This window comes from Corvus moneduloides, chromosome 6 (assembly GCF_009650955.1).
Source record: "Corvus moneduloides isolate bCorMon1 chromosome 6, bCorMon1.pri, whole genome shotgun sequence".
Taxonomy (NCBI): Eukaryota; Metazoa; Chordata; class Aves; order Passeriformes; family Corvidae; genus Corvus; species Corvus moneduloides.
The window spans coordinates 21,927,710-21,950,320 of NC_045481.1; the positions used below are offsets into that span (position 1 = coordinate 21,927,710).

The following is a 22,611-nucleotide window of genomic DNA, read 5'->3' on the forward strand; positions in this document are numbered from 1 at the left end:
CTAAGGCATTGAACTACGAGCCTAGCCGGTAAAAAGCTGTAAGTATATCTCCACAACTATCCATTACAACATGTCTGATGTTGGCATACAGTGTGATGGTAACACAACACACAGTTAGACAGAGAAATGACATCACAGCACCACACAAAGTTACTTGATAGAATTCTAATTCAGAAACAAGGACTCCCTAAAATTGCCTGATGTTTATCCTCCATTTTGGCCTTGAGTGGCCCTCTCAAGGTAACACCCAAAAGAAGACTTACATGTGAATGTAGACACTGGCACAGGAGAGTCCTAAGGCCAAGCACACTTAAGATCCCCAGAAGTTAGCCACATATGTGGAACCACTGTTCACTGTTCAGCTGAATCAGAGACATCCACTCTTTCAGCCACTCCTGTACTCACCAGTACACCACCAAAGACATGACCTATATAGACAGAATTGTTGCCCATGAATGGCATTAGATAGTTTTTGCAACACTTTGGTAAGACACGACTTCAGCCAAGAAACGTCCTGCATTATGCCACTTACTTTGGATATTCATCCTGCTGAGATTCATCAGTCTTTTCCCAGTGTCCTTTAAAACATAGGGCAGCAAAATCCCATGCTTAGTTTCATTCCCTTTCCACAATAATAAACTACACTTTCCCTTGAAAACTGCAATGGACACTTCATTGTTGGACCAGTGTGCCTCCCTACCTACACCAGATGAATGATGGGAAGTTTTGGGACAGAAAAAGCCTCATTGAGTGAGAATTAAGCTGTTATATTAAAACAGATGGAAGATGCACACACAACACCACCGAAGCAAAGGACGCAGTTTGAATTATTGTTATAATTCTTTGCCACATGCCTACAGAAAGCTTGACAACAGCTAAGCTGTCAACATGCTATCATACCACCCATCCTGCTGACCAATCTTTGGTTTTCTGTACTCCCCCAGTTATCTGTGTCCATCTGTTGTCTTCTGTCTCATCCTCAGCTTGCTAGCTCTTTGGGGCAGGGAACATTTTTTACCCTGTGTTTGAACAAGCATTGTGTAGGTGCTACCACAATAGGCAGGAATAAAAATAACAACAATAATTAGGTTATATCTTAGTATCTCCTTGGGTTGGAATGTTTCCCTCCTGACTTCACAGCAGTGTTCATAAACAATTATAACTTGGTGCAATATGGGGTCCCATAAACAAATAATTACATCCCAACCTACCTTCAACCATTTTACCAGTCATCCCTCGAGGGCTGGATCTGCTGAGCTCTCCATATGCTCCAAATGTGTGTGAACTCAGTTTCAGAAGAAGATACCAGCCTTGCAGTGCAGTGGGACTAACACCCTGCACATAACCCATAGATTTTCTTTGGACAGAACAAGCTTCCTACACACAAACTGTTGCCTCCTACTTTTATGTGTCAACCCTGACTCATTTCTAGTGCCAAGAAGAAGAGTATAGTATCTTCATCCTCTACTCCCTCTGAAGAATGGCAAGAGCCTGAAGTAACAAGTTTATGTGAGATGGTGGAAAACAGTTACATTATAAACTGTGCACACAGACTGCGGCCAAGCACAACACTGTACAACTTCCACAAGCACATATTCCCAGATGTTCTTTTAAACTAAAAGGAAAATCTTCCTTCTTTGAGGTTCACTAGGGAAACTGGCTCTCTGCACTGGAGATACTCAGAAATTCAGTCCTAGACCCAACTGGATCCAGACAGGCTGTTAGTGTAAATCTAATATTCAGGAAAAGATAGCAATAGCATTCCACATAGTATGTCTTAGACTACCTGCTAGGAGCTGAAAGGTTTTGCTGAACTCTCAGGGAAGAAAAGCCCCATTCACCAAGAAACACCCTCCTCTCAAAGTGCCATGAGCCCCTCTCACAAGTACTGAAGTATATGTCTACTGAATCAGGCATTAGGCGTGCTCTTCTCAAATCCACTGGGTGCAAAGGCACCTCCTGCAATGCCTCATCCACAGTACTCCACTTGAGGACACTGGAAGAAAGATGTTGCAGAGAGAAAAATTCTTTGCCCTTGTCCATTTCATCTGATGGAAGATCACAGAAAAATCATCTTGTAACTTTGACACACCATACAAATCTGCAATAGTTTCTAATAGGTGAAAGCAGAAGTGTAAGCCTTTTTTTCCATCTCCAAGTAATTTCACCAAATCTTCCCAATGTAAATTAATCAGTAACCAGGATAAAAGTCTCCAGTAACTTACAAAGATGCAGGAAGTTGGGCCGGCCCTCTGCTTGTTTTTATCTGCAGAAATAGAAAGGCTTACAGTGCTGGATGGTAATGCAACACTGCTGAACACACAAGATCCCTCAGGTCTTTTTGGGATGTGCACTGTAAAACTGGATTGTGCCAGGGGCATGGAAGGTGCTGCAGGGGAATTTGCAGAGGGAGTGATTCACCCTGGCTCTGCCTCCCCCTGCTCCCACCACAACTGCCAGTGAGGGGACAAGCCTGCCTCTCAGGCACTGCAGGAGCTGTTGGGACCAGACATCAGGAGTTCAGGCAGCCCATTCCCTTCTGAACCTGTCAAAACTATAATAAAACAACCTAGGTAAAATTTTGTGTCTCCTGTCTCATCTGTTCTTAAAACTTCCCGTGATGAGCACACTACAACCTCCCTCAGGACACTGTTTTCCTGCTTAACTTTCCAAATACTCATAAAGCTTTTCCTAGCAGTTACCTCCACATCTTCCTTGCTACAAATTAAGCTGATTACTTCTTGTCCTATCCCCAGTGGACACAGAGAACAATTAATCACTGTCTTCTTAAAACAAGCTTTTAAATATTGGACGGCTTTTCCCTTGTCAATCTGCTCTCTAGCCTAAACCAACCCAACCAATCCTCTCCTTGCAGAGAGCCACTCTGGCTGCTCTCTCATCTCCTTCCACTGTTTCTGGTTTTCCTGCTCTCATTGGATGCAGTGCTCTGCTATGGCTTCAGCAGTGGCTGCTAGCGTAGAAAAACTACTGCCTGTGTGCTACACGTGACATTCCTGTTAAATATACCATAAAATGGGATTTGCTTTTTTGCAACATCACCACACTGTTGACTCACATTCAGTCTCTGACTCACAGTAGTGCCTCCCAGATCTTTTTCTGCAGTTCTGTTGCCTGGCTTGTTATCCCCCATTTTACATACAGGCATTTGAGTAGATCTTTCCTAGTACAGTACTTTTCATTTGTCTTTAATAAATTACTTCTTATCAAATTTAGACCATTTTCTAGTTTAATTGGCAAAGTATCTATGTTGTGCCAAGAAAGCAGATCACCTTCCAGCCTCATGTTACACATTGGCAACAAAGAGAGCATGAAAGGAAGAACTGTTGTGTTCAAATTTCTTAAAAAGAGTTACTGTCTTATCAAAAGCTTATTGATTCACTACTCCCTTCTCACTCTGCATTCTACCTGATTCTGGCAGGTTGACCCTGGCTGGATGACAGGTACTCACCAAAGACGCTCTACCCCTCCCCTCTGCAACTTCACAGACAGAGAAAATATAAAGAAAGGCTCATGAGTTGAGATAAGAGATCACTCACCAATTACCAACGGAGGCAAAACAGACTTGACTTGGGGAAATTAATTGAATTTATTACCGATCAAAATCAGAGCAGGATAATGAGAAGTAAAGCAAATCCTAGAAACACCTTCCTCACACCCCTTCCTCTTTCCTGGGCTTAACTTTATTCCCAATTCTTTACCTTCTCCCCACCAGCAGTGCAGGGAAATAGGGGATGGAGGTCATGATCAGTTCATCACGTTGTTTCTGCCGCTACTCCCTCCTCAAGGAGAGGAGTCCTTTCCCTGCTCTAGTGTGGGGTCCTTCCCATGGGAGACAGTCCTGCATGAACTCCTCCAGCATGAGTTCTCCTCGTGGGTTACAATTCTTCACGAACTGCTCCAAAACAGATCCATCTCCATGGGGTTCAGTACTTCAAGAACAGGCTGCTCCAGCATGGGCCCCCATGGGATCACAAGTCCTGCCAGCAAACCTGCTCCAGTGTGGGCTCCTCTCTCCATGGATCTGCAGGCCCCTGCTAGGAGCCTGTTCCAGCACAGGTTTCCCAAGGAGTCACAACCTTCTGTCAGGCATCCCCCTGCTCCAGTGTGGGGTTCCTCCACAGGCTGCATGTGGATCTCTTCACCGCAATGGATTTCCATGGGCTGCAGGAGTACATCCTGCCTCACTATGGTCTTCACCATGGACTGCAGGGGGATCTCATCTCCAGCACCAAGAGCCCCTCCTGCCCTGCCTTCTTTGCTGACCTTGGCATCTGCAGAGTTGCTACTGCCACATATTCTCCTTCCTTTCTTCTCTGGCCACAATTACTTCTGTGCAAAAAACTTTCCTTCCTTCTTAAATACTTTATCACAGTTATCACAGTTACTACCATTCCTGACTGGTTTGGCCTAAGCCAGCAGAACATCCATCTGGGAGCCGGCCAGCATTGATTCTCCCAGACATGGAGGAAGTTTCTGGCAGTTTCTCACAGAACCGACCCTGCAGCGCCCCCAGCTACCAAAACCTGGCCATGCAAGCCCAATGCACTGATACAGTGGTCTTCATAAATAAACAGTAGCTCATTCTAGCCTCATAAAATACATTTACTCAAGGAAACTACAATCTGCTACCAAAAAAGTACAGCAACATCCTAAGCACCACATCACTCTGTGACCCAAGCTAGTACCAAACAGAGCTGCTAGCAACTCATTAGCTCATATCAACCAAAAAGGAAGAGAAGTGAAACATTTTAAAAACTAATTATATTGAACTAAATCCTTAAGACCTGGCTCAACAAAATTATGCCTTTTGGTCCACTGGTATTAGATACACCCTCAATAGGTATTTGATTAATGACCCATATGAAATTACATCAACGATCAATGTTTCTTTGTATTTTCTCCATAAAGTCCTTAGCATTTGATTCCCAGATATGCAGCAGTTATTTTTAATACATATACCTGAAATTATATTGTATCATATCCTCTTTGAAAGTGCTGCTTGAGCTGACCAGGCAAACGGGCAGATTTTAATACCAGGACTTCAATGCACTAACAGGCATTCAGAGTCCCTCAGGAAAGTTGGCCTTAGTCCCTCCATAGGACTTCTGCACTCTCTTTGTTCCCCTTCAAAAAGTCAAAGTAATCAAGAATTTAAAATTTCTTTGTGGTCTACAAAAAGATTGCAGTGTGCAACCAGCCATCATAAGAGGACAACTAAATTTCCAGAATTTCTCTCACCCCAAAATTAAAAAGATGTTAACTGATTGTATCCAGAGGAGGATAACAAAGCTGCTGAAATGCTAGGACACATGTCCTCTGAGGCATGGCTCAGCACTCTGGGTTTATTTAATTTGGAAAAAAGGGGGTTGAGAGGCAAGCCCACTTCTATCTACAGCTTCCCGAGGAAGGGAACTGGAGGGAGGTGCTGAGCTCTTTTGCCTGGTATTCTGTGACAGGACACATAGGAATGATTCAAAGATGCAGCAGGTGAGGTTTAGACCAGATATTAGGCAACATTTCTTTACAGAGAGGGTGACCAAACACTGGACCAGGCTTCCTAGAGGGGTGGTGAATGCCCTATGATTCCCAGAGACAGCTGCACAATATCCTTAATAATATATTTTAATGTTTGGTCTGCCTTGAAGTGGTCAGGCGGTTGGACTAGTTGATCCTTGTAGGCTGGTTCCAACTGGAACTATTCTATTCTATTATCAGATATATCAAGCCTTCCTTTCAAAGAACTCAGTGTTTTACAAATGATAATTTTGAATTTTCCATGAATGGCAGAAGTGATGACTGTTATGAAAAACTGGATAAACACATTCAGGGAAAGAACTCCAGACTTCTGCTTCTTTAGTTAATACTTAAGGACCGTCCTGCCTGCTCTGCTGACACTCAGTACCACTGTAATGAAGTTCATGGGTCATGGATCAGTACACACTGAAGAACACCTAGCTGAAAAGCAACTTTTCTGTAAGGGACCTGAGTTCCTGGTGGACACCACACTGAATATCAGCCAACAACATGGCCTTGCACAAAAGGCAGCTAATGGTGTCCTGGGCTGCATTAGAAATGTTGTCAGCAGGTTGAGGAAGGCCATCCTTCCCTGTTCTCAGCACTGGTGAGGCCAAACGTGGAATACTGTGTGCAGTTCTGGACTCCCCAAAACAAGACAGACAGACACAAGGAGGGAATCCAACAAAGGGTCATGAAGAAGATTATGAGCATCTCTCATACTAGGAAAGGCTGGGAAAGCGGAGACTGTTTAGTCTGAAGGAGAAAATACTCTGAAAGGTGTCTGGGGTGGGCACTGTCTTATCAATGTACATAATTACCTGAAGGCAGGGTGTAAAGGTAACAGAGCCAGGCTCTTTTCAGTGATGCCCAGTGACAGGACCAGAGGCAACAAACACAAACTGAAACACAGAAGGTCCTGCCTGAACATCAGGAAATACTCTTTTATTGGGAGATTAACTCAGCCGTGGCCCAAGTTGCCCAGGGAAGCTGTGGAGTTTCCCTCCTTGAAGATACTCAAAAGCCATCTGGACATGGTCATCATTTCTAGGTGGCCCTGCCTGAGCAGAGGGTTGGACAGATGACCTTGAGAGGTCCCTTCCAAATTTAACTATTCTGTAATTTTGTGGATTTCACCAGCCATCAGCAGGTCAAAAATTTTCCTAGAAAATAGTTGCTCTGTGGCTTAATCTGTTCCTTTTCAAACGTGTCCTGATGCTACAGCAGATCCTTCTGTAGACTAATACTGCAGATGGTGCAGAAAGGAATTCAACAGCTAGGACAGACTCCTTCTCAGGACAATGCTGCTATTTCACTTACTGCATGAACTGATTGGGATCTTTGTGAGATCAGTTTAATTCAGACTTATGCAATGCTCAGAAAGGTCAGACAGGTTATTCCCTCCTTTCCATTGCTTCCCAGAACTAGTGAAGACAGAAAGCACAGTGGTCAAAAAAACTCAAACTGTTTAATACTGTTAAGAATATATTGCTTACATCAGCAGAAAAGTTTATTCCAGATAAGATCTCAGACTAAAGCAAGGACTCTTATCTTCTCTATGCATCCCTAACACCTGGGAGCACAAAAAGAGGGCAGAAGAGCCTTCTAACGAACAGAGTTCAACCAAGCAAGGGAAGGACATATCATAATCTTGTCTCACCTTCCAATGCTCCAAGGACCAGAAGAGGAAATATTAAAAAGTGCACATCACAACCTTTTATGTCTGTTCAGTGATTGATATCCACATGTAGTAAGTGAAGGTCAGTCAGATATTTGCAAGTAACAAGAGCATTACAATTGGTGGCTTAACTTGCACCACAACTTGATTCACTTCTATGTACAACAGCAACTATAAGAGCAGAAAATTAGAAGTATGTCAAACTGGACAGAAAGCCTCTTGAACACCTTGAAAAGAATCTCTCTTCCATTTTGCTTTTTAATAAAAATGAAGTATTTTGTAAGAAATACTGTTGTCTACCTGGTAATTCTTTAACACATATCAGTTGAAAACCATGCAGTTACAGAAGGAAGATTCACACTTAAGATGAGTGAAGGACTCTAAACTTAAGGTGAACAGATTTTTGTCCAGCTTCCCTCCATGACTAGTCATGAAGATAGAAGGTACTTCCACAAATCTGTCACCAGATCCCATTCCTCCACACTCCATTTAGTTTCTGCAGTTCAAGCAGATTCCTTTTTCCCCTGAAATCAATGTTTAATTAACACATTATTGGAAAAAAAAAATGGGATGCAAGAGCAGACTGAAACAAAGCCAGCACTTCCCTGCTCTGCAGATGCAGCCAGTCCCATTAGATATTTATCCCACTGGAAAGTTATTCCTCTCCTCATCCTCCTTCGGCTGCCAGCAAACATCATCCTCTTGCTTAGTTACCTTTCCTTCCATCCCCATAGGACTCTTTTCCTTCTTAGAAGTGGTTCACAACAGAAGACAAGACAAAGTAGAGGGAGAAGGGGAGCAAGTGCTGCCTGTGTAGCCTCACAGTATGACTGAGGCCTCATCTTTAATCCTGCCATCCCCACAGGAACAGCACACTGATTCCCCTGATGACCCCCCCCATCAACACGGCAAGCACAGCAGAAACAGGACAGTGAGCTCTGCCATGAGCAGGGGATTCTCACAGGGTCAAACTCACAAGCAGATCCTGGAACTACGCACAGCTGTATGTACCCAAAGGCAGCGGAGATGCTACCGGCAGCTTCAAAAGGTTTACATCATACCTCCCCCTATCCTCATCAATTATTATTCTATCCCATTCCTTGGCTCTCATCCGGCGGCTGGGAGGTACTTGGATGCAGGGGATGCTGCAGCACTGTCAAGGGCATTATGAGGCAGGCCTAGGGCTTGAGCGCCCTCCCTGCTACACACACAGACACCCACACTACAGGGTTGGTGCAGCCGGTGAAGGACTGCAGAGTCCATAAACTCCTGGGCTGAGCTGCCCTAGTTACGAAGGGAGACATCAGGATCTTTGAAAGAGTCTACCATCCCAGCACTGTCATTCCCAGGATCCAAAGCTACTAGTGTTAATTAGTTCCCATGATGTGATGGATGACAAGCGGCAGGACTAGGAATGACACAAGCAGACTGTGTTTGAAATAAGCCATCCCTCACCATCAAGGGCAGAGGAAAGGAATTTGGAAAGGACAGGAGCTCAGCACACCACTGAGAGACTACAAGTACACTGACAGCCCCCAAATCCCTGATATACCCTTCCCACCACCCCAGCTCGCTCTTTCTGCCAGCAGACAAAAAACAGGCAGGGGAGCATGCCTGGGAGAGAACTCAGGCACATGGCTGTGAGAAACAAGAAGAAAGCTCTGAGACAAGGGGAAGCAAGGCAGATGAAGGACTAACCCACCCTGTAGCAAGCGGCCATATTTCAGACAGAGCTGAACTTCTGACAGCTGTAAGCAAACCTCCAGCACACTCTGAAAAGCCACATAGTGATACTCCCAGCAGCCCAGAGTCTAAAGAGGCTGAAAGCTTTAGCCCAGACAGAGCACTGTGCCAAGCTGGCTGTGTAGTGTACAGTGCATAAGAGCTGTCCACAGTGCTCAGAGAGGACAGTTTTATGTGAATGGTAACAAGAGAAATTGTGTTCCCACCTTCCCTTAAGGAAGAACACAGGATCTTCCAACATCGCTAGTGTATTTCCAGTAGGAGTCTTATTGCTCAACCTTTCAAGAACATCACTACAGAGACTGCACTTTATCCCTACTAGACTTCAGTAAAACTATACTCAGGCTAGCCCTACCAAAAGTCATGGTTTTTCCATTAAAAAAAAAAAAATTTAGAAAAGGTATAAATCAACCACTAAAAGTGCCATCTATTGCCCACGACAAGGAAAAAGGCAGAACAAATTTCTCCCATGCTGCCTTTCTACGAACATATCTTGGTCAAAACACCACTTCTGATTCTCAGAGTCCTTTACACATGAATTGTCATTGTCTATGCCCAAGTGAGGAGAAACAAAAGAAAAGAAAAAGCAAACAACCTGAACCAAGACTATGTAGAGTACTGGTTTCAAGAAGTTACCAATCCCTCTAATATCTTGGTTTCCAAAATGAAAAGTATCTTCCTCACCACTTGCTGTATGAATTAAGAACCAGCTCTGCTAGACTGACAGACTGCTATTACCTAGAAGAGGGGGATAAGGGAGAGATGAGAGCTGACAAAAATTTTCAAAGCTTAACCAAAATTTGGTAATTTCTGGCTCCAGCTGCCTTGGCAATTGTCCAAAAATAAAGCCCATCTTCTCTTCATGCTGGTGGGGGGCAGGGGCAAATAAAGCTGGATGCATTTTGTTTTTAAATTACACACCATGTCTCTTGGTCATCATCAAGCCTCTGACTCCTTCAGTTTGCTCTTGGACAGATCACTGTGTGTCCTTATCATTGATACAGCATATCACAGCTCAGCCAGTATCCTGACATCCACCTGCACAGGCCCAGAGCACAGAGCTAAGGAGAGGGCAAAGGAAAACAGATCGGGGGGGGGGGGGGGGGGGGGGGGGGGGGGTGGAAATACACTCTGCTTCCCAAGAAAAATACACTAAAAAGCCCTGGAGGAGGCTGCAGAAAAAGAAGTTCAGCAGATCCACCAAAATACCACTGCTGATACGAGAAAAAGGGAACTAAACTCTACCTTCCCAGGAATAATCCAGACAAGACCCCAACCATCTTGTACAGTCTGAAGGTGTCCTCTAGGTTGAGGGTTTAAATCCAATCCTAACAACAAAAAAAAAGAGTTGCCTGTACCTGATGGCTTGGCAACTTGCTTAGAAAGGGAAGAAAGTAAGGGACGGAGGAGGTGTATTTACTCCCTTTTTGCACAGGGACTTAAAACCCACCATCACTGCTACCACAAATTACCCCTGGCACCACCTCTCACTCCCTGAATGCTCTGCAGGAACTGAGTTCCCCTCTCACTTCAAGGATGCAAAACATTTAGGGCCAGGGTAAATTCCAGCACTATGTCAATGCTCTTCTTCATTGGCTATGAAAGCTCAAGGAAGGGCAAAGTGTGACAGTCAGGGTGAGCTACAAAACTCACATTGCAATCACTGAAATGTACCTACAATAAAATGCTTTTTCCAACTTTTCCTGTTAACAAATAATTCATAAAAGCAAGCTAACCATGTCACAAGAACACATTAGTACTTGAATCACTGGGGAAAAGAAGGAACCATAAAACCTGGGCCCACCTTTTTCTTTCAGGGTACCAGGGAGATACCAGGGAGGCAGTGTCCACAGGACGGAGCAGGCACACAGGCCCTGCAATACATTCTTCCTGTTGCTCAGATGGCCACCACATCATCTTAGAGAGCAGCCCAATGTAAGGAGGATAAAAAGGTATGAGAGAGCATTGAAAGGAGGGCTACAAAAATGGTGAAGGGCCTAGAGGACAAGCCTTACAAGAAACAGCTAATGTCACTTGGACTGTTCAGTCTCCTGTAGGAGACAGGGGATACCTCATCACAGTCTACAAATTTCTCAGGAGGGCATGTGGAGGAGCAGACACTGATCTCTTCTCTCTGGTGACCAGAGGGACCTGAGGAAATGGCTTGAAGCTGAGTCAGGGGAGGTTTAGGTTGGATGTTAGAAAAAGGTTCTTCACCCAGAGGCTGGTTGAGCACTGGAACAGGCTCCCCAGGGAAAGTGCTCACAGCACCAAGCCTGACAGAGTTCAAGAAGGGTTTGGACAATACCCTCAGCACATGGTGTGATTCTTGGGGTGTCTTGTGCAGGGCCAGGAGTTGGACTTCCAGCTGAGGATACTGTATGATGGTAAGACTCCTGCAAGCACAGGAGCTGCAGCACAACAACCACTTCCAAAGTAATTGAGGTAAGAGGGAGGGCAGGGAGAGATCAAAAAGTAACTACTGGTGAAGCTGGGCAGCTGAGGCAAGATTGGCTCTGGTGAGCAAAAACCATAAGAGCAGAGGAATCTTGCCAGGCATCACCAACAGCAACAATTTGTGGCACTGGACACACCCCTGCCCCCATCTTCCTGGCTGTAGTTTACCACTGCACCTCAAGGTCAGAGAAAGGAGAAAAGCCAAAGGCGAACAACAATAGTAGCTCTGGACAGATCTATTTATTCAACTTTTGCTATTGTTTCATGAAGAGGAAAGATCCAGAAACATGGAGACCTCAGAGTAGGCACAGCCACACAGAGGAAATGAGAAGTAGCAGCCAGCAGAACCACAGGAGCACCTTCCTGCCACAGCTCCCCTCGGCCTGGGTGTGAGCAGCCCATGACCAAAGAAGGAAGTCCTTCACACCCAGAGAAGGAAGGTGCTGAGCAGGTCTGTGAGCCTTGGAGAGGGTCCTGAACATCCTGAAATGCAGGGAAAGCTTCCCTCTCACTGCCTCAGCTCTCTCATACCTGCGTGCCAGTCACCACAGCCACCCACTGAGGCTTGTTGGGTCCTTCCCCGTGTTCTAGCTGGGGGAAAGAAGGAAGCGAACAATGGATGGAGGGAGAGACTCTTAGCTCCCTTCACTCCCCCACCCCAGCCTTTTCCCTGCTCCACTCAGACCTGAAAAGCCATGGCTCTCCTGCACATCCTACAACAGAAACACAAGGAGCTTTTCTCCGCCTCTCAATTCACCACCCTCCAGGCTCCAGCAAGAACTGCATGGAAATGGCGATATTCCTCTATCGTCTGGATCAACAGTACGGATAAGCTCAAAGAGGGCAAGAGAGGATGGCACGGGAGGATGAGGCGGGAATGCTTTGTTTCATCCTGGCTCCAATGCAGCCCACCTCCTCGCTCGATCGCAATGCCCTCCAGCTCGGACATGCAAGCAGGCATTGAAAAGGGAGGGGACCTGGGATGCTTATGAATTTTGTTTCCCCTATCAAGGGGACAGCTCACTTCCCCGAGCATGCCTGGCTCTGACGGAGCTCCCTGGAGTAACCTTTATTCCAGTGTGTCGCAAGCATGTATTTCACGGATGGTTACACTGAATCATTATCACCAGACGTTCATTTGACCAAAATAATGTTATTAGCATTGTCAGGTCCATTTCCCCCCACACAATTTCTCCCTCCCCAGTACGCATACACTCCCTCCAACCCCCAGGCCCCTGCCATCCACAGAGGGCACACCCCTTCCCGGCACAAAATCTCATGATGTGTGACACAATGTTCAGGAAAAGAGAACGGCAAGAGGGGCTGGCGAAATGGATGGACGTGCCTTTGGCAATCACTGCGTTCCTTACCCTCTGCCAGTGTTTACCAGCCACACAGACACACAAAGATGCACACGCAAAAATTGAAATTAAATCAATGACTATCCAAGGTACATGACTATGGGTGTATGAGTGTGCCCAAGCTGCGGTCACAGTCCTACCGGGAGCCCAAATCTGTGTGGCATGAAGTAAAGGTCATCGTGCCACTGTTGTGATGCACTAAAAAAAAGCCGCAGAGCCATCAGGATGTAACACAGAATTTTCTCGTCAAGGGATAAGAAACCTTCGGGGGAGTGGGGGCTGGGAGGAGGAAAGCGGGTGTGCGGATGGGGGGGATGGGGGAAAATGGCAGAAAATGGGGAGGAAAATGAAGAATACAAAGCTGCACTTCGCTAATCCAAGATAGACAATCCATCCCTTCCCCCCTCTCTACGCCCTCCCTCCCTCCGAAATGTTGGTGCAGATGGATTTCTGTATCTTGGTTTTGCAGCAGTGGGTCTAATGACTCCCATACCAAACCCCCTCGCTATGATAACCCCTCCCACTATTTTTTTTTTAGACCAGGCTGAAGAATAATGTGTTTTTAGAGATAATGGGTTTTATAAAAAGAAAAGAAAAAGGGACGCAGCGCAGACATTATGCGAATAAGCTGCTCCCCGCATCACCCCCATCTTCTCCCAACCACACATTTCGATTTCATCCCCTCCCGTCATTCTCCAGCCTTCCCCCATCAGCTCCCCCAAGGAAAGGAAAAAAACCCACAACGCGATCTGGGTAGCCGATCTCAAAATCCCAAGCACTAATCTGCTTGAATTTGTTCTTCTCCTTATATAAGCAGCAGCACGTCAACATGTTCAGTGGAAACGCAGAGTAAAATGAGGCCAGGCTACAGCCACGGAACAGGGGTGATATCGGCAGATATCGCTTCTATCGAGAAGCCATTGCCACCAGGTTGATGAAATCAAGTATTGGGCTTCCAGCCGTTCCCTTGCTTTATTTATTTATTTTTCAACACTTACTCTAATTTTACTTTGTTTCATTTTGGTTTCGCTCTACTTCATTTTTGGAAGGACAAAAGTGAAATAAATAATTAAAAGCCTAGAGACATACCCCACCAGAAGGTGCCCGAATGCTCCAGAAAGAGAATCCTCACCTCCTAACTTTGGGGTTTGTTTTTTTTTTTAATAAATAAATACAGTCCTGTTGCTCACATTATCCCCAAACTTCCAGCGTCCCCAGCTGCATTTCCCTACTCCCGAAAACCAGGCACTTTGTCAGCGAGAGATAAACATTTAAGAAAGTGACGAATACTGAAAAGAAACTGATAGAGAATTGGAAAATTATATCTATACAATAATCCAGTTCATTCAGCTGATAAAGTGCGTTCAGTCGCAAACCCAAGAGCAATAATCTCTGCAACCTCCTCCCCCTAAAATAGTACTAACCCTTATATAAACTTGCTCAACCTAACACTGATGACCATTTTAAATGAAACCAGTGACAGACGCAACACCTTTTTGGTTAATGTTACAATTAATAACTGACTATCATCACGGCAAACAAAACCTTTTGTGATCAAATTTTCCCTCACCTACACAACATCTCTCTTAGACTTTTCACCAGTCTAGTTAAGAGTTCGCCCCCTCAAAAAACAGCCCCTCAAAATATGCAATAAGCAGGTATTGGTGAGCGGTCATTTTAATATTCACCTTTTTAGGAGGGCTGTGTGCTTATCTCAGAACAATTACGGGCAGTAAAAAATACAGGAGGGACAAATAATATTTAGAAAAAGCAGAAATAATTTCTTAAAACTATTTGCAATGAAGTGTTGAATAGTTTGGCCACGGAAAGGTGGAACAAGAGCTTGGAAAAGCAAAAAGCTGAAAGTGTGCTTTTCATAAACGATTCAATGTTTTTAGCCCCGCTTCTGCCTCCCCAATCCTTTGGTTTTTCTGCCGCTGATCTCATGCCTAATCTTTTTTATTGTTTTCTTTTGAGGGAGGAGGGGCAGAAATCAGGAAGAAAAATAATTTTAAATAGGAAGTGTTCAATTTTAACAAAATAAATTCTTAAAACAGCACTGTTAAATATGTTATTTCCTAGCTACATTAAGATTACCATTAAAATAAATTTAAGAGTAAGCAAAAGACAAGTCACCTGCAAAGCACCAGAGTCGGTGCCCTTAGGTAGGAGAATTACATCACTCCCTGACTCAATGGTGTTTTCTTTTAAATTATAAAGCAGGTGTCTTTTTTCCTTACAGAAAGAAACTATAAGAAATAAAACAATACAGCGGTTATTTCACATACATTTTGCACGAAAAAAAGCATTGAACCAACCTTTAAGGTCACTGACTGCCTGAAAACCCACAGCAGTCACTCACGGTGGAAGTTTTCAGGCAAGACGGCTACTAAATCATTAATACAAACAAATGGAAGGCGGGGAGGAAAGGCGCTACCGTAATAGATCCGAAGACTTGGAAGAGGCAAAAAATATTAAAGAAAAAAACTTTCATCTTCAGCCTCTCTTCTTTTCTCGTTAGCATTTTTTTTTAAGAAATCCTTAAGCTTTAGTCAAACAGCTGGCTCATTCTAAGGGTATCCCTGCTGTAACTCAGCGTAGTGTCTTCTTTTTCGAGAGCCCCCTCCCCACCAATTTTCCATTCCAAAATGCCCCGCCGTGGGAACTGCGATCTCCCAAAAAGTCTGACCAAAGCAGCCGGAGCGTCCCGGGGGTCGGTGCGCGCCCACTCCGCCCGGACGGGCAGCGCCCAGCCTCGCCGGGGCAGCAAGGAACGGGGAGAGGGATAAAACGATCCGAAATAGTTGTCGTGAGAAGGGTGAGGAGAAACCCACCCGCGGAGCTCCGGCGCCCGGCGCTCGCCGGGCGGGCAGCTCCCTCCGTGCCGTGCCGAGCCGAGCCGCCCCCCGCCCGCCGCCCCTCTCACCTCCGCAGCCGGGCGGGCGCCGGCCGCCGCGCCAACTCGCGGCTCGCCTGCGCTGCGGGGCAGGGGGCTCCAGCGTGGCCCCAGCCGCGGAGGCTGCGGGGGTCCCGGGGAAGCTGGGCTGGGCTGGGCTGGCCGTGCCGTGCCGTGCCGAGCCGAGCCGGGAGAGCCGCGGGCGGCCGCGGGCGGAGCTGCGCAGGGCTGAGCGCGCCGCGGTGCCGGAGCAGCCCGAGCCCCGCGCACGCCGCCGCCGCCGCCGCCCCCTGCTGCCGCCGCGCCCGCCCGACCGGCCCCGGCTTTTAAAGAGACCGCGGGTCCGCGCCCCGGCCCCCGACACGGTCCGCCCGGCCCCGACAGCGGGCACGGCCCCGGGCACGGGCAGCAGCGCTCCGCCGGGCTTCACCTCCCACGCTTCCGCCGCCTCCTCCCCGTAAAGAGGTTCAGCGGCTTTTCGGCTGCCTTCGGCCCGTCAGCGTCTCGTTCCTCGAGCGCTCCTTCACCGGGCCGGCACAGCAAGGGGGGATTTTTGCCCCTCTGGTCTCAGCAAGGCGAAGGCGGGCGGATGCGGCTTATTTTTTCCTTCAGTTTGCCACCAGGGACCTGCCGTCAGAGCAGAGGCAGCGTCTTCCTCAGATACTCAGTTTCATGAGTCCCCCAAAACCCTTAAAGTTCACAAAGAATTTTCCCGTCTAGCTCAGAGTTTGACCCAAACCTACTGCGTATTTCAAGTCAATTTCTATACTGCCCATTTCATTTAAACCAGCCACTAAGTTTCCTTGTACAAATCTCTCTTAACTTTTTTTCCACTCATTTCCTCACTTGTAAAAGTAGAGACAACAGCAACTGACAGACACCATTGCCTGTGTTGGGGTCAGTATTTCAATCATTTAGAGCGTACATCCTAGATAATGTTATTTATCATTTTATCACCATTAGTACTTAGCAAAGTAAATGTACTGTGAGGAACGAGTATGTAAAGTTTTTTAATGTGTTATCATGCTAAAAGTCCACCTCAAACAGGTGCATTAGCAGACAGGAACATTATTATGAAATGAAGTGCATGCAAACCAAAAAGTGAGAAATCAAACCTTCTGGCCCCTCTCTCCAGACCCTATGATCTTGTAAAAATTGTGTATAATGCTCATACTGCAACACCAGACACTTAGGAATACATTTGCCTTAGGGACAGACTACAGAGCCATTTGTCTTTCCTTCCCCCTCTGATCATGTATCTAAATGTTTTTGTCTTTTTCTACATTTTGCATAGCAGACAGCCTACCCGCAGTACCCAATAAATAATAAATAATTATTATTTGATACAGTAGGTATTGATCACCTTCCTACTATCAAAATGCAGGTGTGTCTGAGGTGGATAATAGCCACACAGAAACATTAAATAATAGTTACAAGTAGGATTAGGAGCCCCTTGGGAAGTTTCCCTGAAAAACACTGTCCATCACACACCCTAACAAATTCAGATACATGCACAGAGAAGATAATAGAGACCTATTTCAACAAGGTGACAATGGGCCAGCAAAGAGGCATCTTGCTGACCCAAAATCAGCATCCCAAGAGCAAGATTTTATCCCTTTAAATGTTTGTGCAAAGTCAGGTTATTGTTAAACATCCTATTTTATATGGGCAACATAACAGCAGTAAGAACTACCAATCCCTCCTTAGGGCATGGGATTAGATCCTGGTCTCAATTACTGTGAAGAAAATCAGGTATTACTTCATTTACTTCAGTAGTTAACTCCAGATTTGAAAAGTGCATCTGGCCATAAAATCTGGCTTCTAGTACATTTCTTCACCTGCTGGTAGTTCTGGCAATCTAGCATTTTGCAGCTTGCAGTTTATCAAAGTAATGATTTGTACAGATAGTCTTCTGAAACTGCACCACCTCTACCCCTTCCCTCTCCAAGGTCTTCTTAGACCACACACACACATACTTGCACCATGTTTTGATCTGGCTGCCTATCAACAGAGTATCTTCTATATAAAATCAATGACAACAGCATAGTCTCCAATTCCAAATTAAACCTCTTCGGTTTAGCAGACAGAAAACAGCCTGTCTTTTGTGAGAAAAAAGAAACTAGCAACTTTTAACCAGTTTAATCACCAAAGGTAAAGTGAGTCCAAAAAGATTTGGGGAAAATAAGCTAGTTTTCATGCTATCCTTTCAACTGGAAAAAGAAAACCCTAGGACACCCACATATGAAATGTCTACAAATTGGAAAGAGGGATAGAAGACTTCATCTAACTGAGAAACTTCCATTCAGAGTGCTACATAGAACCAAGGAAGATAAGAACTACTTTGAAAAAAATCTTACTGTGTCTAACTCGGACGCATAGACCTCTACTTCTGAAAAATTGTTACAGTCAGGCACCAAAATAGACATCATTTTATAAATAGGCACAGAATAGTGAGAAAATATTAGAAGAGCTGGGAAGTTTCATTAAGGTTGCAAGGTACATCTTTGCTGGGGTGTGCAGCAAAACAGAGACAAGAGGAAAGGAATGCAGTACAAGAAGTTCTTTGTCCAGCAAGCAATGCTCTAATTGCTCAACAGGGGAGTGGATTTTTCTGATTAATTCCTCTAATTCTTTCTTTCTTTCTTTCTCATCTCTAGCTCTAGCCCTGCAGTTTGCAAATAAGTTGCAGGGAGAGAAAAGAAAAACATGATTCCTGTAGTGAGGTTTGTACCAGACCCCTTTAATACTATTCATCTCCCCGGTATATGCCACTGGCATTGTGGTGAGACTTTTTAGAAGGTATGACATGCTCTAGATAGTGTTTCGTACCCTTCTAGAAGAAAAGTAGATAGATCAGACTTTTTCTGTCTTCATAGCCAATATATGAAAATAGCCAATTTCCTTTCCAGAGCCTTAAAAATTAGCAGTGACATAGATTTATAGACCTAGGCACCTGACAATTCCCTCCCAACACCACCAGCGAGAAAAGGCAAAGGAAAGAACACAGGTTCATAGAAATGCCATTCATCTTCTTTTCCTTGTTCCCTTTAGAATAATTTTCCAAATTTTTTTACCAAGCCAATATGCTTGTTATAACTAAAAGACAAAATGCTGTCATAAACTGGGGCAATTCAGTCAGTGCAAATTCAATAAATTGCTACGTGGGACTGCTCATCTTCAAAGTACTTATTGTGCTCCAAGATCTGGGCTTTCTAATTCAGGGCAGCAGCTGTAGTAGGCACCACACACAGATTTTGCTTAGGTCTTGCTAGAGGAGCGAGCTGGCTCACAGGAGCTACCCATCTCCCGGACACAACAGAGAATGCACATGCCATTATCATCAGTTCCTGGTTCCTCCCTTGCCTGTTGAGCAGGGGAAAAGACTCTGGAGACAGAAGTTAGAGGCATCATCCATCATGCCAGGATGTCCAAATGCTGCACCACAAGATCTAGAAGATTCATTCTAAACTAATGCCCTGAGTGTAACAGCAGGGGATAGGAAGGGGATATTGCTGCACTGCAATATTGTCCCATGGAGTATAATCTGGTATTTCTCCTTAGATTTTCTGAATGGCATTCACCATATCCTTGAAAGGAAGCATTTGTATGGTACAATTTAATGGAAATGAGGCTCAGGGGAATTTGCCATTGAAACAGTGGCAGGAAAATCTGTGCAACATGGCAAGAATGCAATTTATCTCTCTGGCTTTTTTTTTTTTTTTTTTTTTTTTTGGCCATGTTAGCACTTTCAGTGTCTTTTTGCCCAGAAGTTAATACCCAAGGTGAATTTAGAAGCTGCAGTCCAAACTGTGATCAGATCTTCTTGGCTGTGCCAAATGAAGCTGATCTTATCTCACTGGTGACCTTATTCTACTTGAGAGAGCAAAACTCATTACAATAATAAGAAATAACAGAGATGGGGGGAAAGTAATCATGACAGCGCTTGGTCAGAATTCCCTTTACCATCATTTCAGAGGATTAGTTCTAAGCTCTCCTGCAAACGCCATTTTTCACTCCAGCTGGAGGTTCAACCTCCGAAGTTATTCTGACCACTTGCAGGAAATAGCCATTTATTCTTGATTCACAGTCTTTTTCCTCCTCCAAGCATATTCTGTTGCATTTATTTAACAGAAACTCTACACAGTGTATACTGGAAGTAATTTTCTGAGCACCATTTTGTTTAAGTAAGTGTACAAGGGACAGAAACTATACAGACACACCTTTGAGTGTGTGGAAGGTGTATGAATGAACAAAAAAACCTTGATGTGTGTAGCCAAGAATGTAAGGGTGAACCCATTCAGGTGAAAGGATTCCTTGTGGGAAGAGTGCATGAGAGAGATTAAATAAGTGGTATGTGTGCAAATGCTGTAGGAGTAAATTCAAGGCAAGTCATGTACGAAAAAAAAGTATATTTCATTGCATCAACTGACAAATTTGGGGAAAGAAATTATGCAAGACCTTCTCCAAGTTTCATACACTGTTTTCCACCATCTTTAAGAGTGTCATTGTAAGAGGATGCATGGTACATGTGTATTTATATATAAACATAATAACAACACAGAGACAGACGTGTGTGCACACTCAATCCTGCAAGGGAGAATAAAATAAAAGCTGCACATTCTTTAGGTCAGCGATATAAAATGTAATGGTTGTCACATCGGCTTTGTGACCTCCACTACCAGCTATTAGACATATATCTACATCTCATTCTAAGACACAAAGACACCCATTGCCATCTCAAGTTGTCAACAACGTGACCCTGACTCAGTATAGGCCAAAAGGAAGAGAATCACTTCCTAGGGGCAGCAGGTAGCATCCAGTGAAATGGCCAAAACCAAAGCCACAGCTTGGAGTTAAAGCATAACCTTCCAAAAAGTATTTCCACCAGTTTTGAACTCCATCCTTTCTTGCTTCTTGTGCCTTATAACTCCATGGGATCACTCTGGTGATGTTTCCATGATGTGATCCAGCCCCCCACCTGCAGTAAAACTCAGTCGATCTTTATTGCTTACTACCTCCTCCACTTGAACTCTGCCTCCTCTCCTTATTTCTGAAACCTCAGGTGGAGCCATAAAAATTAACCAATGACATCACAGTGTGCTTCCCTGGCAACAAATATCATGTCATACCTGCTGGTCCATCAACAGGGTTGGGTAAGAATAGGAATTGATGAGTACTAAAAGAAGAAGAGCTAGAACGACCTGCAATCAGAAAAGCTGGATTTAACATGAGTGAAAGATAAATCTCTCTTTAATAAAATGCTAATCTAATGCATACACAGGAGCTATTCCTTGAAGAACTTCAGCAGCTCCTCAAGGAAGATTAAATATTCTTTCTATTTTTGCCTTTGACCCCTTCAGTGATCCTGAAGTACAGACACCTTGATTGCTCAAGACCAGTGGTACTAGATAGGGACATTTCCTGCTGTCTGCACTAGTTAACAAGCCAAACAGACAGTTTGGGAGTTTATATCTGGTATTGCATTCAGTCTTTAGAATCAACCCCCAGCAGTCTCACATCAAACACTTGCCTGTAGCTGGCCACTTATCCATACAAGATAGAAACCCTTCCCAGCCAACAGGAGTGGGTGGAACAAAGACATCAGTGCAGAATAACAGCATTGGGGCAGGACGAGACAGACTGCCCTTTATTCCTCTCAAAAAGCAGACCCATCACACTGACTACAGCACCCATCTCGTGTCTGAGTTAAGTGTACATTCCTCAGCAGAATTTCTTTTATCCCATGATCACCTGAAAAAGAGATAAACACCTGGAAGGTGTTTGCAAGCATCGTGTCAATAAGTAACTGATCAGTTGGGAAGCTCTCAGGATAAGGAACAACTGCTGCAGCCAGTTTCTAATGGTTCAACTATCTCATTTGAAAACCTTATGCACTATTTTGGATAAACATGATAAAATGAAACAACTTTTATTTTCTCTGCTCACATGCCAGACAAACACAATGCCTTCAAACACGGTTCTATCCATAGGGGGAAGTACTTCTCATTCACAATCACATGCCAATAAATGTCTTTTTTTTTTTTGCATGAATCTATAATGTGAAGATTTAAGGTGAGATGAGAAACCCCAAATAGGACTCCAATAAAACCAGGGTGAGGGGGGAAAAATCCTGCTGCTATAAAACAGTGGGGCTGGGAATTCTGTAGCATCAACAAAATCCTTCAGGGATCCAAAAAGAGCAAAACATACCTTCTTCTCTGTTAGCAAACACTGTTTTTCGCAAAAGCCTTTTAGCTTCTGTTTAATGCTAGGTGTGGCATATCTCCAGGGCAAGCCTAAAGCATTGGTTTTGACCTTTAAAACACTATATGCCTCTTTTTCAAAATTAATAGACATTAGGTATCCATGCTACTTAAGCACTTTCTGAAAATCCTACTGATTACCTACCCAACCCTAACCACCTTGGGTCTCATCACCTCTTTTCTCAAAGGAGGTTAAGCCAACACTGACTCCCAGGCACACAAGAAGGTCCATAATGAACTAGCAGCCAGGATGCTGCCCTACAATTCTTGAAGGGCTTTGCCCTCCTGCATGTCTCCCCTCTGCACCTGGTGGAAGGTTTGATTGATGCTGTGAGACTGACAGCAGGTCTGTGTTGTCCAGTTACAGGTTCAGCACCCATCACTCTGTATTAAGGCATATTCTTGCATTTCCTGGGCTCAGTCTAGACTTTAAGACAGGCAAGTTGAAAAGCTAGACAAATGCATATATTCAAAAAAAAGGGACAGCAAAAAAAAAAATGGAGAGCAGTTCCCCTTCTATAGCCTGGCTCCTGTGTCCCAGAGCAAATACAAACCTTGCTTTAGGGCACTATATAAATTGGTATTATAAATTCAGATGGTGCACCAGGGAGTGCCTCATTCTGTATGATTGGAGTCATTCTCAGGAGCAGTTCAGGCACTCAGCCTGCCACATGCGAC

The 22,611-nt window shown here is 44.7% G+C and overlaps 1 protein-coding gene across 37 annotated transcripts in view; it reads right to left on the reverse strand.

Moving 5' to 3' along the window:
- NRXN3 (neurexin 3) overlaps positions 1-15,850 on the reverse strand; it is a 982,258-nt gene extending 966,408 nt beyond the window's left edge. For 6 of the 37 annotated variants that reach the window (XM_032112997.1, XM_032112998.1, XM_032112999.1 and 3 more), the window contains exon 1: positions 15,701-15,838. The gene's annotated coding sequence lies outside the window, so the exon portion shown is untranslated. Of the gene's footprint in view, positions 1-15,092; positions 15,112-15,700 lie in introns of those variants that run through there. The other 31 variants (XM_032113011.1, XM_032113009.1, XM_032113025.1 and 28 more) reach the window with 14 other exon arrangements.
- Positions 15,851-22,611: the final 6,761 nt, after the last annotated feature.